This window comes from Triticum aestivum, chromosome 1B, assembly GCF_018294505.1.
Source record: "Triticum aestivum cultivar Chinese Spring chromosome 1B, IWGSC CS RefSeq v2.1, whole genome shotgun sequence".
NCBI lineage: Eukaryota > Viridiplantae > Streptophyta > Magnoliopsida > Poales > Poaceae > Triticum > Triticum aestivum.
The window spans coordinates 436130747-436139204 of NC_057795.1; positions in this window are offsets into that span (position 1 = coordinate 436130747).

The following is an 8458-nucleotide window of genomic DNA, read 5'->3' on the forward strand; positions in this document are numbered from 1 at the left end:
TGCCTCGTCCTCGGTCTCTCCAAGCAACGCCTCGCCCACTTCATCGCCCTCTTTGCTAGCCTCTTTGTAGGCGGCCGCAGCCTCCGCCACCCGCATGCGGTACCACCAGCGCTCGAGGCTACGCTTGCGGGCGGAGCGGTACGAGTCGAGCAGCGCCTCCTGCTCCGCCCGCTCCGCGGCGATCTGCTCCTCTGCCTGCAGGTGCTCCTGGAGGAGATGGTGGTTGTAGGCGGCGTCGGCCTGCGCCTCCCGGAACTGCTCCTCATGTATCTGCCTCACCCTGTCCATATATTGGGCACGGGCCTCGCCGATGGTCATGGTGCAATGCACCAGTGAGGATGGCGTGGAGGAGGGGGTTGGCGCCGGATCGTCGACTACCATGTTCTCCATTGGGACGTCGTCGTCCTCCGCCTGCCTGCCGGCCAGCCGGTCGGCAGCAATGGCTGCTATCTCCTTGTGGTTCGTCATCCGCCCGTCTCGAAGAGCGCTGGAGCGCGAGGAAGCCATGGTGGGCAGTAGTGGTGTGGACAGGAGAAAGGCAACGGATGCGGATGACTGCGGCTATGGCCGGCGCAGCAGTTTATATAGCAATGGTGGGCGGGCGGAGGGATGGACGTGTGACGCCGGAGTAGCCGCCTCGGCAACCGCGTATCATTAATGTGTGTGGCAGATGGAAGGACGGACGACACTTGTGTTGTTTGAAGGCAGAGCAATCACCTGCACCGGGAAGCGAGGCGGCCGGCGCTGACTGTTTTAGGCGGAAAGCGCGCGCGGGCGAGGAGATCACTTTACTTGGATAGGATGACAATGGGGACCCACCAGGTCCATAGCCTCACGTACGCAAGTGCCTCCTTATTTTATATATATATATATATATATATATATATATATATATATATATATATATATATATATATATATATATATATATATAGGACAAATGTTTCCTACAAGCAGTGCCAACCCAGGACGGGCCACCGTATTTCGCGAAAAAAATGATTCGCCCCCTGACTGTTGGGACCCACGAGCTACATCTTCGCACGCAAGGAAGTGCGTCCGAAAAAAACGATTCGCCCCCTGACTGCTGGGACCCACGAGCTACATCTTCGCATGCAAGGAAGTGCGTCCGGAAAAAAAATGATTCGCCCCCCTGACTGCTGGGACCCACCAGCTACATCTTCGCATGCAAGGAAGTGCGTCCGAAAAAAAAAACGATTCGCCCCCCAACTGCTGGGACCCACCAGCTACACCTTCGAACGCAAGGAAGTGCGTCCGGACAAAAAAAAATGATTCGCCCCCCTAACTGCTGGGACCCAGCAGCTACACCTTCGCACGCAAGGAAGTGCGTCCGGGCAAAAAAAAAAAACGATTCGCCTCCCTGACTGCTGGGACCTAGCAGCTACACCTTCGCACGCAAGGAAGCGTCCGGGCAAAAAAAACGATTCGCCCCCCTGACTGCTGGGACCCACCAGCTACATCTTCGTAGGCAAGGAAGTGCCTGATAGTCGGGACCCACCTGGTCGAAGCGTACGTAGCGTTGTCATCCTGGTCGCGAACGTGTACGTACATACTGATCGATGTAGAGGCGTGCACGTGTCGTAGTAGAGGCGCGCACGTATCGTAGTAGAGGCGCGCACGTAGCATGTACACGTACATACAGCGGCCAGGGTGCAAGAAAGAAAATACGGTCACGTATGTGTACATACGGGCGGGGTCTCGAACGCCTAGTCGCGCATACCGCAAAACGGAGGAAACGGACCTCCTACGGTCGAAACGGGGGTCCTGTTGATCGGGAGGTGTGTCGCGTACCGCAAAACGGACGAAGCGGACCTCCTACGGTCGAAACGGGGGTCCTGTTGATCGGGAGGGGTGTGGCATACTGCAAAACGGACGAAACGGACCTCTTACGGTCGAAACAGGGGTCCTATTGATCGGGAGGGGTGTGGCGTACCGCAAAACGGAGGAAACGGACCTCCTATGGTCGAAACGGGGGTCCTGTTGATCGGGAGTGGTGTGGCGTACGGCAAAACGGACAAAACGGACTTGTGTTGGAGCGCTACAATCGAAACGGGGGGAGGGGTGTGGCGTACCGCAAAACTGGACTCCACGGGATACTGTTCATCTCCACCGTCGACCTCCTCCAGCCTCCACGGGCTACCGTCGACCTCCTCCAGCCTCCACGGGCTACCGTCGACCTCCTCCAGCCTCCACGGGCTCCTGTTCATCTAGCATCCACCGCGCGCTACTCCACCGGCTACTGTTCAACCACCCCTCCACGGGCACCCCTCCACCGTCTACTGTTCATCCAGCCCTCCACACCACGGGGTCCTGTTCAACCACCCCTCCACGGCCACCCCTCCACCGTCTACTGTTCATCTAGCCCTCCACACCACGGGTTCCTGTTCATCCAGAGGCAATGGCACCACTCATTGTTCATCCAACCCCCCCCCCCCCCCCCCGCAGCGCTCACTGTTCATCCAATCGATCGGCTTCAGTTAGCAGCAGTAGCGAAGGAATCGCTCAATCGGGTTCAATTAACAGCCATCGATCGATCGCTCGGGTTCAGTAACGCGTAGCCTACAGTGCAATCGCTCGGGTTCAGTTAGAGTCCAACGCCTCGCTCGGCTTCAGTTAGAGCCAACGCCTCGCACACACGCGCGTACGTACGAGAGAAACGCACATCGCTCCTCCCCCGACCTCCCACCGTAACCGGAAACTCCCCGAAATTTTCCTCCCCCTCGCTTCTACCATGGTTTTTTCCGTCATGGATGGCCCAAAGAATGTCATGCAGCTGCGTCTCCGGCCCGCCCAGGACGAAAAGCCCATTTTCTGTCATGATTTTTTGTCATAGAAGTAGGAGCCCACCACATCTATGATGATACCGGGTTTTGTCACAATTATCGTCATAGAAGTGTCATATGTATGACAGGATTTTTTTCGTTCGGTCCAAAATGTCACGGATGTGTCTTTTTTTGTAGTGAGAGTGCCTTGTTGAGTTGGTACACATGATCGGGGAAATAGGGATCCTCGAACCCGAGGGGTTGTTTGACATATACTAACTCATTAATGGGACCATTAAGAAAAGCACTCTTCACATCCATTTGTTGCAACTTGAAATTATGATGAGAAGCATAAGCAATCAACAAACGAATAGATTCAAGGTGAGCAACAGGAGCAAAGGTTTCACCGTAGTCGATACCCTCGACTTGGGAGTAGCCTTGTGCCACCGAGCCTTGTTGCGAACAATGATTCCATGAGCATCTTGCTTGTTCTTGAATATCCACTTGGTTCCAATGACATTATGATCCCCAGTTGGCCTTGGCACTAATTTCCACACTTGGTTGTGCTCGAAGTTGTTGAGTTCTTCATGCATGGCATTGAGCCAATCCGGATCCTCGAGCGCCTCATAGACCTTTTTGGGTTCGACACAAGAAACAAACACGTGATGTTCACAATAGTTTGCTAATTGTCTACGAGTGCTTACCCCCTTTCTTAGGCTTCCAACCACACTCTCCATGAGATGACCTTTGGTTGTGAGCTTGGAAGCGATCTTCGTGGCATGACGCTCTAATTCCTCCTCGGATGTGAAAAGAGGAGGGGTAACTTGATCATCTGGAGCGCCGTCTTGAGCTTGTTCTTGATCTTGAGTTTGCTCTTGATCTTGAACTTGCTCGAAAGAAAGAACTTGACCTTGGGCATCACTTGGTGGCTCACCACCATCTTGAGGTTGATCTTGCCCTTGATCTTGTTCACGTGGTTAAGGGCCTTCACTTTGTTCTTTGGAAGCATGTGGGTCTTGGGTCGGTGATGGCTCCACTTGAGTGGAGCATTGTCCTTCTCCTTCGGCCACAAGGGGTTCCTAAATGGGTAGGATATGGCCAACACCCATTCTTCTTATGGCTTGGGGAGGAATTTCGTCACCTACATCACAAGTACCACTTTGCTCCACTTGGGAGCTGTTATTATTGTCAAACTCCACTTTACACGTCTCCTCAATGAGTCCCGTGGACTTGTTGAGGACACGGTAAGCATGAGAGTTTGTAGCATAACCAACAAACATGCCCTCATGAGCTCTAGCCTCAAATTTAGACAAACGAACACGTTTCTTGAGAATGAAACACTTACACCCGAACACCCGGAAGTACTTGAGGTTGGGCTTGTTACCGGTGAGTATTTCATAGGGAGTCTTGTTCAAGCCTTTGCGGAGATAGAGCCGATTGGACGCATGACATGCGATGTTGATGGCTTCGGCCCAAAAGTTGTAAGGAGACTTGAACTCCGCCATCATGGTCCTTGCCGCATCCATAAACGTCTGATTCTTCCTCTCCGCGACACCATTTTGTTGAGTGCTGTAAGGTGCAGAGTATTGATGCTTGATCCCCTCATCACTAAGAAACTCATCCAAGGTGTAGTTCGTGAACTCGGGGCCATTGTCACTTCTTATTGTCAAGATCTTTGCATCATGTTGATGTTGAGCTTCATTTGCAAAGTTGATGACGGTTTGTTGGGTCTCACTCTTCCTCTTGAAGAAATATACCCAAGTATATATTGAATAATCATCCACAATCACCAAATAATACTTTCTACCCCCAAGACTATCAAAGGATGGAGGCCCAAAGAGGTCCATGTGAAGGAGCTCCAAGGGTCTCTTCGAGTAGATGATAGTTGTGGGAGGGTGAGCCTTCTCATGTAGTTTTGCTTTGATACAAGCACTGCAAGCACGATCTTTGGCAAAACTAACATTTGTTAGTCCACGGACATGGTCCCCCTTGAGAATACTTTGCAAAGATCTCATATTGACATGGGTTAAACGGCAATGCCAAAGCCCACATCAACTTTAGCCATTAGGCATGTCGCGATCTTAGTGGGTCGCTCCGAAAAGTTAATCACATAAAGACCATTCTCGACATGCCCAACAAAGGCTACTTTAAGAGTCTTGCTCCACAAGAGGTCCACAGTATCAATATCAAAGAATGTGGCAAAGCCCATGAGTGCAAGTTGACGAACGGAAAGTAGATTGTATGCAAGGGACTCAACAAGCATGACTTTCTCGATCGTGAGATCATGAGAAATGACAACCTTGCCAAGACCCAATACCTTAGAAGATGAGGCATCACCCCACTCGACATTGGTGGGCATAGATGGGATCTTGTGCACGTCCACCACCAAGTCCTTGCTTCCGGTCATAGGATTTGTGGCTCCACTATCGAGCAACCATGATCCCCCACCGAAACCAACCACCTACAAGAGATCAATGCTTGGTTTTAGGTACCCATTTTGTAATGGGTCCTTTGATGTTAGTAACAAGGGTCTTATGAACCCAAATAGACCATTCAATGTACTCATAGGAAGAACCAACAAATTTAGCATAAACATGCCCATCACTAGCACGACACAACACATAAGAAGGGTTAAAGTCGCCGGCTTTGTTGGAAGGGGTGGCATTGCCCTTTTTGACATCACCACCCTTCACATTGTTCTTCTTCTCCTTTGGAACACTGTCACGCCCAATATGCGACCCTATCCAAAAGGAACTCGAAGGTCCCACCAAGGATAGACCCGCATATTGAAACGCTTTTGCAAGGTGGATATCATTACATCAACATTACATAATAAATGGGGATACAAACATAAGGCATACAATGCCACACGAATACAACATCACAATACATGAGAGCAACATCCGACTATGGACGTAACACAAACAGAAACTCAAACGACATCCACCCTGCTAGCCCAGGCTGCCGACCTGGAACCTATCCCCTGATCGAAGAAGCAGAAGAAGAACTCAACACAAGCAAGCATCGCTCTCGCGTCATGATCATCGCATAACCTGTACCTGCAACTGATGTTGTAGTAATCTGTGAGCCACGAGGACTCAGCAATCCCATTACCATGGGTATGAAGACTAGCAAAGCTTAAAGGGAAAGGAAGGGGTAAAGTGGTGAGGCTGCAGCAGTGACTAAGCATATATGGTGGCTAACATACGCAAATAAGAGCGAGAAGAGAACAAGCGGAACAGTCGTGAAGCTAGCAATGATCAAGAAGTGATCTTGAACTCCTACTTACGTCAAACATAACCCAGAAACCGTGTTCACTTCCCGGACTCTGCCGAAAAGAGACCATCACGGCTACACACGCGGTTGATGCGTTTTAATTCGGATCTGGTGTCAAGTTATCTACAACCGGACATTAACAAATTCCCATCTGCCTATAACCGCAGGCACGGCTTTCGAAAGATTATACCCTGCAGGGGTGTCCCAACTTAGCCTATCACAAGCTCTCGCGATCAACGAAGGAATAGACCTTCTCCCAGGAAGACCCGATCAGACTCGGAATCCCGGTTTACAAGACATTTCGACAATGGTAAAACAAGACCAGCAAAGCCGCCCGATGCGCCAACAATCCCGACAGGAGCTGCACATATCTCGTTCTCAGGGCAACACCGGATGAGACATCCTACGAGTAAAACCAGCCCTCGAGTTGCCCCGAGGTGGCCCCGCAGTCTACTCGGTTCGGACCAACACTTAGACAAGCACTGACCCGGGGGGGGGGGGCTAAAATAAAGATGACCCTTGGGTTGGCCGACCCAAGGAAAATGGTAGGTGGTGGTGAGGCAAATGGTAAAACTAAGGTTGGGCCTTGCTGGAGGAGTTTTATTCAAAGCGAACTGTCGAGGGGGTCCCATAAATCACCCAACCGCGTAAGGAACGCAAAATCCGGGAACATAACAGCGGTATGACGGAAACTAGGGCGGCAAGAGTGGAACAAAGCACCAGGCAAAAGGCCGAGTCGTCCACCCTTTACCAAGTATATAGATGCATTAATAATATAAGAGATATTGTGATATCCCAACCAAAATCCTGTCCACCATGGAGCAATCTTCAACTTCACCTACAACTAGCAACGCTATAAGAGGGGCTGAGCAAAGCGGTAACATAGCCAAACAGTGGTTTGCATAGGAAAGGTGTCAAAGGTTAGAGGTTCATGGCAATTTGGGATGGCTTGATAAACAGGTGATAGGTAGCGCAGCATAGCGATAGAACGAAACAACTAGCATAGCAATGATAATAGTGAGATCCAGGGTAGTGGTCATCTTGCCTGAAATCCCGCAAGGAAGAAGAACGAGTCCATGAAGAATATGAAGCCACGAAGATGAACCAAGCGTAGACGAATGAATCCTCACGATCGCAACGAAACAGGAACTATCGAAAAGAAGCACACAACATAGTATACACACCACACATGAACATGACATGATACTCAAACAAGCATGATGCATGACAAGGCTACATGAAGCTACTCATAGCAAGAGATGATGCAAACAAGAGCAACACATCAAGACAAGTTTAAATGAGGCCGGGAACAACATATAACAATTCCGGTAAGTCCTCATATGCATATTTCAAAATTGGTCCAGATCTGAATAAACCTTATGTTCAAGTTGTTAAGCAGCAAGTTAAGATGCACAAAGATGATCTACACAAGATTCTAGTCAAGTTACATATAAAGTTCATTTAGTTCGGAGTTACGGCCTAGAAGATATGAGCGAAACAAGTTAAACATGGCATTGATGCAAAATGCATACAAACATCAAGCAAACACCTCAAAACAAGGAAGCAACATGATAGTATGAAACTACATGCAATTCTAAGCAAGTTTCATATAGAGCACATTCAAAACGGAGCAACGGTTCAACACACACACATGAAACAAGTTTAAAGGACAAGCTGTCCAAAACAGCAACTAGGCATATTGCAAGCATCAAAACAACATGCTACAGCATCACAATATGAAAACAAAAGGCATGGACATGATGTACAGGTAAAGCACAACAAAACATGAACACTGAGCTATCTCCAGAAATCACTAGAACATGCTCAAACACACATGGTAAGATTGCAAGTTATAACAATTCAGACTTCGCAGAAAATAACATCAGGTTGCAATGTTTAGAGCTATCAAACAACATGTTACAGGAACATATCATGGCAAACAAAGGCATGACATGAATCTACTAAATGCATAGATTAAAAGTCCCTTACTGACCATAAGCCAAAAAAGATCAGAAAATATGATGGCACCCATGTAAACATAGCAAGCTATATTACAGATTCAAACATGGCAGAAACAGAATTATGAAGGCATGTTGGTGAGCTTGTTACACTCACCACAGAGAAATACATGGCATGGCAAGGCACCCAACAGTAAGAAGGCATGTTTATGAAGCTAAGCATGGCAAGAGCAAGGTCATAGGGTACATGGAACACTAGCAACACTCCTAGTAACAACTGAACTTAATGTTAACAGGATGACAACAACATTATGAATCAACTTTGGAGCAAGATATGAACAATCTACAGCAAGCTATAAATTCAACCAGGGGCATGGATGGTTAGAGGATGACATGTAGAACAAAACATATTTAGTGCTCATCTCCAGATTATGCATAGAATGA